An 8,326-nucleotide genomic window follows, 5' to 3' on the forward strand; every position below is an offset into this window, starting at 1 on the left:
CAGGGTCTGCGAAACTAGTCAGGATCGAGAGGAAAGATGAACGGAGCAAAGTACAGCGACATCCTTGATGGAAACCTGCTCGGGACCTCAGACTGGTGCAAAGGTTCACCTTCCAACAGGACAACTACCCTAATCACACAGCCAAGACAACATAGTCTCTGGATGTCCTTGAGTGGCCTAGCCAGAGCCCAGACCTGAACCCGATCTAACATCTTTGGAGAGACCTGAAAATAGCTGTGCAGTGACTCTCTCGTCCCAACCGGACAGAGCTTGAGAGGATCTTCAGAGAAGAATGAGAGAAACTCCCCAAATACACTTGTGTGAAGCTTGTAGCATGCCCAAGAGGTCTCGAGGCTGTAATCGCTGTCAAAGGTTCTTCAACAAAGTACTGAGTAAAGGGTCTGAATACTTATGTAAATGTAATATTTTTTTATATAAACTCAGCAAAAAAAGACGTCCCTTTTTCAGGACCCTGTCTTTCAAAGATAATTCGTAAAAATCAAAATAACTTCATAAAATCTTCATTGTAAAGGTTTTAAACACTGTTCAATGAACAATAAACAATTAATTAACATGGACCTGTGGAACAGTCGTTAAGACACTAACAGCTTACAGACGGTAGGCAAATAAGGTCACAGTTATGAAAACTTAGGACGCTAAGAGGCCTTTCTACTGACTGAAAACACCAAAAGAAAGATGCCCAGGGTCTCTGCTTATCTGCGTGAACATGCCTTAGTCATGCTGCAAAGAGGCATGAGGACTGCAGATGTGGCCAGGGCAATAAATTGCAATGTCCGTACTGTGAGACACAGTCTGACATTTCCAAAACTGCAAAGATATTATCTGTGAGTGCCACAGAACTGATGCTACAGGCGAAACCAAGATGAAATTTCAAACAGGAAATGGCCCAGATTTTGAGGGCGCTGTGTTCCAATGTCTCCTTATATGGCTGTGAATGCGCCAGGAATGAGCCTACACTTTCTGTCGTTTCCCCAAGGTGTCTGCAGCACTGTGACGTATTTGTAGGCATATCATTGGAAGATTGACCATAAGAGACTACATTTACCAGGTGCCCGCTTGGTGTCCTCCGTCGAAATTATTGCGTAATCTCCAGCTGTGTGCAATTTACCATTTGCTTCAGAGGAGAAAGTCAACTGCCACAAATGATTTATCATTGAATAGACATGTGAAAAACACATTGAGGATTGATTCTAAACAACGTTTGCCATGTTTCTGTTGATATTATGGGGTTAATTTGGGAAAAGGTTTGGCGTTGTAATGACTGAATTTTCGTTTTTTATTCTTAGCCAAACGTGATGAACAAAACAGAGCGATTTCTCCTACACAAATAATATTTTTGGAAAAACTGAACATTTGCTATCTAACTGAGAGTCTCCTCATTGAAAACATCCAAAGTTCTTCAAAGGTAAATTATTTTATTTGAATGCTTTTCTTGTTTTTGTGAAAATGTTGCCTGCTGAATGCTAGGCTTAATGCTATGCTAGCTATCAATACTCTTACACAAATGCTTGTGTAAATATGGTTGAAAAGCATATTTTGAAAATCTGAGATGACAGTGTTGTTAACAAAAGGCTAAGCTTGTGAGTGAATATATTTCTTTCATTTCATTTGCGATTTTCATGAATAGTTAACGTTGCGTTATGCCAATGAGCTTGAGGCTATGATTACGCTCCCGGATACGGAATTGCTCGACGCAAGAAGTTAGTCCACCTGTCGTCTCAGATTTTGAAATTATGCTTTACAGCGAAAGCAATAAAAGCGTTTGTGTAAGTTCATCGATCGCTCAACAAAACAATAAGTACACTTAGCATCAGGTGACTTGGTCACGAAAATCAGAAAAGCAATCAAATTAATTGTTTACCTTTGATGATCTTCGGATGTTTTCACTCACAAGACTCCCATTTTGACAACAAATGTTCATTTTGTTCCATAAAGATATTTTTTATGTCCAAATACCTCCGTTAGTTTGGTGCGTTATGCCCAGGAATCCACCGGAAAGAGCGGTCACGACAACGCAGACAAAAATGACAAATTTATATCCATAATGTCCACGGAAAAATGTCTAGTTTTTTTTTTAAATCAATCCTCAGGGTGTTTTTCAAATATCTAATCGATAATATATCAACCGGGACAGTTGGCTTTTCACTAGGACCGGGAGTAACAATGGCCGCCTTTCTCTTTTGTGCACAACTCACTCTGAGAGCCCCCACCTGTCCACTTACGCAATGTGGTCGTTCACGCTCATTCTTCAAAATAAAAGCCTGAAACTATGTCTAAAGGCTGTTGACACCTTAGGGAAGCCATAGAAAAAGGAATCTGGTTGATATCCCGTTAAATGGGCAATAGGGATGCATAACAACCAAGAGGTTTCAAAAACAGGGACACTTCCTGATTGGATTTTCCTTAGGTTTTAGCCTGCAATATCAGTTCTGTTTACCTCACAGACAAAATTTTGACCGTTTTGGAAACTTGTTTGCTATCCTATGCATATATGCATATTCTAGCATCTGGTCCTGAGAAATAGGCCGTTTACTTTGGGAAAGGTATTTTTCCAAACATAAAAATAGTGCCCCCTAGCATCAAACCTGCAGGACAGGTACAGGTTGGCAACAACAACTGTCCGAGTTACACCAAGAATGCACAATCCCTCCATCAGTGCTCAGACTGTCCGCAATAGGCTTAGAGAGGCTGGACTGAGGGCTTGTAGACTTGTTGTGAGGCAGGCCCTCACCAGACATCACCGGCAACAACATCGCCAATGGGCACAAACCCACTGTCGCTGGACCAGACAGGACAGGCAAAACGTGCTATAAACTGACAAGTCGCGGTTTTGTCTCACCAGGGATGATGGTCAGATTCACGTTTATCGTCGAAGGAATGAGCGTTACAAAGAGGCCTGTACTCTGGAGCTGAATCGATTTGGAGGTGGAGGGTCCATCAATGATCTGGGGCGGCGTGTCACAGCATCATCGGACTGAGCTTGTTGTCATTGCAGGCAATTACAACGCTGTGCGTTACAGGGAAGACATCCTTCTCCCTCATGTGGTACCCTTCCTGCAGGCTCATCATGACATGACAATGCGACCAGCCGTACTGCTCGTTCTGTGCGTGATTTCCTGCAAGACAGGAATGTCAGTGTTTTGCCATGGCCAGCTAAGAGCCCGGATCTCAATGCCATTGAGCACGTCTGGGACCTGTTGGATTGGAGGGCTAGGGCCATTCTCCACAGAAATGTCTGGGAACTTACAGGTGCCTTGGTGGAAGATTGGGGTAACATCTCACAGCAAGAACTGGCAAATCTGATGCAGTCCATGGGGAGGAGATGCACTGCAGTACTTAATGCAGCTGGTGGCTACACCAGATACAGACTGTTACTTTTGATTTTGACTCCCCTTTGTTTAGGGACATACTATTCAATTTCTGTTAGTCACATGTCTGTGGAACTTGTTCAGTTTATGTCTCAGTTGTTGAATCTTATGTTCATACAAATATAAACACATGTTAAGTTTGCTGAAAATAAACGCAGATGACAGTGAGGACATTTCATTTTTCTGAGTTTATTTGCAAAAAATGTTTAAACCTGTTTTTTCTTTGTCATTTTGGGGTATTGTGTGTAGATTGATGAAAAAAAGATAATCAATTTTAGAATAAGAATGTAACGAATGTAACAAAATGTGGTAAAAGTCAAGGGGTCTGAATACTTTCGGAATGAACTGTATGTTTTACCTGTGTGTTTAAATACTGTGTCCCTCTCATAGAAATTGAATGATTCCTCAACTGCCCCATGCTTTCTCTTGTTCACTCCAGGAATCATTAGGGGAAGTTGATTTATGGTGCACACCCTCATCCTAACTGTGTCTCAATTGTTCAACTGTTCTTTGATTAAATTGATTTAATTGAATATTTATATTAGCCTCAAGTGTGTGTTTTTTTTACTGAAAGTTGACAAATTACACTTGTTTGGAGATATTTGGGTCTGAGGAAGATTGGTGTAGATGGGTTTTGTTGAAGAAACTCCCTTTCCCCCTACTTCCCATCCTTCTCTTGATGAGTATTACAAGTGAATGTAATTGCTGCATTTTACCTGTGATATAAAATCAAATATTTTATAAGTTAAAAGCTAAGACAAAATTAGATTTCATGACATTTACTTTATTTGCACATCTATTCACTACTGCCCAAATTCATTCACCATCCACTTCAGCTCGTATTACATTTATTTAGACCCGATTGGTGCAGTGGTCTAAGGCACTGCATCTCAGTGCCAGAGGCATCACTACAGACACCCTGGTTTGATTCCAGGCTGTATCACAAGCAGCCATGATTAGGAGTCACATAGGGCGGCGCACACTTGGCCCAGCGTCGCACACTTGGCCCAGCGTCGTTTGGGTTTGCCAGGTGTAGGCCGTCATTGTAAATAAGAATTTGTTCTTAACTGACTTGCCTAGTTATGTAAATAAGTGTTTAGGTAAAGCACTTTGGATGAAGTGTTTAAATGTGATACAGACTGTGTTATTATGCTTATGTACAGGTAACTGCCTAAATAAATAAAAAACCAACATGAAGTGTCTTAATGGGGCGTTGAGCCAGTACAGCTTTTCTGGGCAGACCATTAATTTAGATACTATGGCTATGCACATATAGGATGACAATGCCCCTATCCACAGGGAACTGAATGGTTTGATGAGCATGAAAACAGTGTAAACCGTATGCAATGGTCGTCTCAGTCACCAGATCTCCACCCAATTGAATACTTGTGGGAGATTCTGGAGTGGCGCCTGACACAGCATTTTACACCACCATCAACAAAACACCAAATTATGGAATTTCTCATGGAAGAATGGTGTTGCATCCCTCCAATAAAGTTCCAGACACTTGTAGAATCTATGCCAAGGTGGTACTGGCCCAAGGGGAGTCAGGAGAAGAGCTCCCTGTGCTGTACCTGAGTCAAAAGCTGTTGCCCAGGGAAACCAGGTATTCAACCATCGAGAAGGAGTGCCTGGCTATAAAGTGGGCACTAGATAGCCTCCGGTACCACCTTCTTGGGAGGGAATTTAACCTGCACACGGACCACAGAGCCCTGACCTAGATCCAGACCATAAAACCAGACCGGAACTCTCGTGTGACCAGGTGGTATCTGGAGCTCCAGCCCTTACGGTTCTGTATCTGTCACAAGGCAGGAAAATGAACTGTCACGGTGGACTACCTATCCCGGCTTCCTGAACCTGGTCGCATCGGGAGAGGAGGAAGGTAATGTGACGGAGAAGTCCGTCACTTTTGGTATACTAATACAAACACTCACCGCCCCCCCCCCCCGCGCTCTGTTTTCAGATACATTAGCAATGTGGGTCAAAACACAAGTTAACTTCGCTATCTTAGTACGTACACCACCAGTCAAAAGTTTTATAACACCTACTCCTTCAAGGGTTTTTCTTTATTTGTACTATTTTCTACATTGTGAATAATAGTGAAGACATCAAAACTATGAAATAACACATATGGAATCATTTAGTAACCTACAAAATGTTAAACAAATCAAAATATATTTTATATTTGAGATTCTTCAAATAGCCACCCTTTGCCTTGATGACAACTTTGCACACTCTTGGCATTCTCTCAACCAGCCTCATGAGGTAGTCACCTGGAATGCATTTCAATTAACCTCTTGAGTGTGGGGGGTATTTTGATGTTGGGATTAAAAACGTACCCAAATGAAACTGCCTATTTCTCAGGCCCAGAATCTAGAATATGCATATATTTGTCAGATTAGGATAGAAAACACTAAAGTTTCCAAAACTGTCAAAACGTTGTCTGTGAGTATAACAGAACTGATATTGCAGGTAAAAGCCAACCAGGAAGTGATGTTTTTCCTGAAACCTCTCTGTTCCATTGCATGCCTTCCCTCCATTTAAAGGGATATCAACCAGATTTCCTTCTCTATGGCTTCCACATGGTGTGAACAGAAATAGTTTCAGAAACATAGTTTCAGGCTTTTAGTCTGAAAAATGAGCGAGTACGATCACATCGCGTCAGTGGATGGCTGGGTGCCAGCAGAGTTTTGCATGCGCAACAGCTTGGAGCAGACGTTTTCTCTCTCTCTCCTATTGAAAAAGCTACGGTCCGGTTGAAATATTATTGATTATTTATTGTAAAAACAACCTGAGGATTGATTATAAAAAAAAACGTTTCACATGTTTCTACGAACTTTACGGATACTATTTGGAATTTTCGTCTGCCCCGTTCTGACCGCTCGAGCCTGTGGATTTCTGAACAAAACGCGCCAACCAAATGGAGGTATTTTGGATATAAAAATTATCTTTATGGAACAAAAGGAACATTTATTTTGAAATGGGAGTGTCGTGAGTGCAAACATCCGAAGATCATCAAATGTAAGCGATTCATTTTATTGATTTTCTTACTTTTGTGACCAATCTACTTTGCTGCTAGCTGTTTGTAATATTTTGTCTGCTGAGAGAGATGTCCTAACATAAACACTTGGAAAGCTTTTGCTGTAAAGCTTTTTTTTTTTAAATCTGACACGCCAGGTGGATTAACAACAAGCTAAGCTGTGTTTTGCTATATTGCATTTGTGATTTCATGAAAATTAAATATTTGTAGTAATTGAATTTGAATTTGGCGCTCTGCAAAAGCGGATGTTGACAAATGATCCCGCTAAATAGATCGGTGCGCCAAGAAGTTTTAACAGGTGTCCCTTCTTAAAAGTTAATTTGTGGAATTATTTCCTTAATGCATTTGAGCCAATCAGTTCTGTTGTGACAAGGTATGGGGGTTATACAGTAGATAGCCCTATTTTGTAAAAGTATTATGACAAGAAAAGCTCAAATAAGCAGAGAAACGAAAGTCCATCATTACTTTAAGACATGAAGGTCAGTCAATATGGAACATTTGAAGAACGTTGAAGGTTTCTTCTAGTACAGTCGCAAAAACCATCAAGCGCTATGATGAAACTGGCTCTCATGAGGACTGCCACAGAAAAGAAAGACCCAGAGTTACCTCTGCTGCAGAGGATAAGTTCATTAGAGTTACCAGGTACAGAAATTGAAGCCTAAAATAAATGGTTCACAGAATGGTTCACAAAGTAACAGACATATCTCAATATCAACTGTTCCTGTGTGAATCAGGCCTTCATGGTCGAATTGCTGCAAAGAAACCATTACTAAAGGACACCAATAAGTAGAAGAGTCTTGTTTGGGCAAAGAAACATGAGCAATGGACATTAGACCGGTGGAAATTTGTCCTTTGGTCGAGAGTCCAGATTGGAAATTTGTTGGGTTCCAACCGTCGTGTCTTTGTTCGACGCGGTGTGGGTGAACGGATGATATCTGTATGTGCATGTCCCGCTGTGAAGCATGGAGTAGGAGGTGTCATGGTGTGGGGGTGCTTTGCTGGTGACACTGTCTGTGATTTATTTGGATTCAAGGCACACTTAACCAGCATGGCTGCCACAGCATTCTGCAGCGATACACCATCCCATTTGGTTTGCGCTTAGTGGGACTGTCAATTGTTTTTCAAGGATAATGACCCAACACAAATCCAGGCTGTGTAAGGGCTATTTTACCAAGACGGAGAGTGATGGAATGCTGCATTAGATGACCTGGCCTCCACCAATCCCCAACCTCAACCAATTTTAAATGGCTTTGGATGAGTCGGACCACAGTGTGAAGGAAGAGCAGCCAACAAGTTCTCATCTTATGTGGGAACTCCTTCAAGACTGTTGGAAAAGCATTCCAGGTGAAGCTGGTTGAGAGAATGCCAAGAGTGTACAAAGCTGTCATCAAGGCAAAGGGTAGCTATTTGAAGAATCTGAAATATAAAATCTATTTTGATTTAACACATTTATGGTTACAACATGATTCCATATGTGTTATTTCAAAGTTTTGATGTTTTCACAATTATTTTACAATGTAGAGAACTTGTAAAAATAAAGAAAAACCCTTGATAGAGTAGGTGTTCTTTCGACCGGTAGTGTACTGTAATTAACACACTTTATTCTTTCCTCCCGTCAGTAACAGTTTGTTATGGTATAAAGAATATACAAACAAGAGTTCATGTTTAATTTAAGCAATGTTTATTGTACTTATCAATATTATGGATGAATACACTGTATGTTTCTGTTCCTCTTTCTCCGTCCCTGTAGCTTCCGGGTATGCTGGGATAAGGACCAGAGCTACAGCAATCGGGCTGGCTTTGTAGTGCCTATCCCGAATGGCTCTTTTATATGGGAATGGGCGTATTGGAAGACACCATGTCAGTCGTGACGGGATTTTGTAAATGTGTTATATTG

The sequence above is a fragment of the Oncorhynchus masou genome, chromosome 30, assembly GCF_036934945.1.
Source record: "Oncorhynchus masou masou isolate Uvic2021 chromosome 30, UVic_Omas_1.1, whole genome shotgun sequence".
Taxonomy (NCBI): Eukaryota; Metazoa; Chordata; class Actinopteri; order Salmoniformes; family Salmonidae; genus Oncorhynchus; species Oncorhynchus masou.